At 52.8% G+C, this 652-nt stretch overlaps 1 pseudogene; it reads right to left on the reverse strand.

The window, feature by feature from the left end:
- Positions 1-341: 341 nt before the first annotated feature.
- The window catches only part of LOC104497734, a 5,945-nt pseudogene continuing 5,634 nt past the window's right edge, over positions 342-652 (reverse strand).

Consider the following 652-nt stretch of genomic DNA (forward strand, 5'->3'; position numbering starts at 1 on the left):
GCCCTGCCCACCTTCAAGGTAAAGAAATTTTTCCTTATATTCAGATGGAACTTCCTGTGTTCCAGTTTGTGCCCATTGCCCCCTGTCCTGTTGCTGGGCACTACTTGAAAAGAGTCTGGCCCCATCCTCCTGACAAGCACCCTTTAGATATTGATAAGCATTGATCAGATCCCCTCTCAGCTTTCTCTTCTCCAGGATAAACAGACACAAGTCCCTCAGCCTTTCATCATGAGAGATGTCCAGTAATCATCTTCACAGCCCTCCACTGGACTCTCTCCAGCAGTTCCTTGTCTCTCTTGAACTGGGGAGACCAGAACTGGACACAGTACTTCAGGCCTCACTAGGGCAGAGTAGAGGGGGAGGAGAAACTCCCTTGACCTGCTGACCACACTCTTCTAATGCACTCCAGGATACCATTTGGCTTCTTGGCCACAAGGGTACATTGCTGGCTTATGGTCAACCTGTTGTCCACCAGGACTCCCAGGTCCTTCTCCACAGAGCTGCTCTCCAGCAGGTCAAGCCCCAACCCTGGATTGGGTTTGTGTCTGGCTGCATTTGGTAGTGGGAGATGGGGCTGCTGCGGACCCTGTAGGAAGCTTTGCAAAAGCTCCCCTGGCTCCCAAGTTGGCCCCACCTCTGGCCCACGCTGAGC

The sequence above is a fragment of the Buceros rhinoceros genome, unplaced genomic scaffold (assembly GCF_000710305.1).
Source record: "Buceros rhinoceros silvestris isolate BGI_N320 unplaced genomic scaffold, ASM71030v1 scaffold9098, whole genome shotgun sequence".
Classification (NCBI taxonomy): domain Eukaryota; kingdom Metazoa; phylum Chordata; class Aves; order Bucerotiformes; family Bucerotidae; genus Buceros; species Buceros rhinoceros.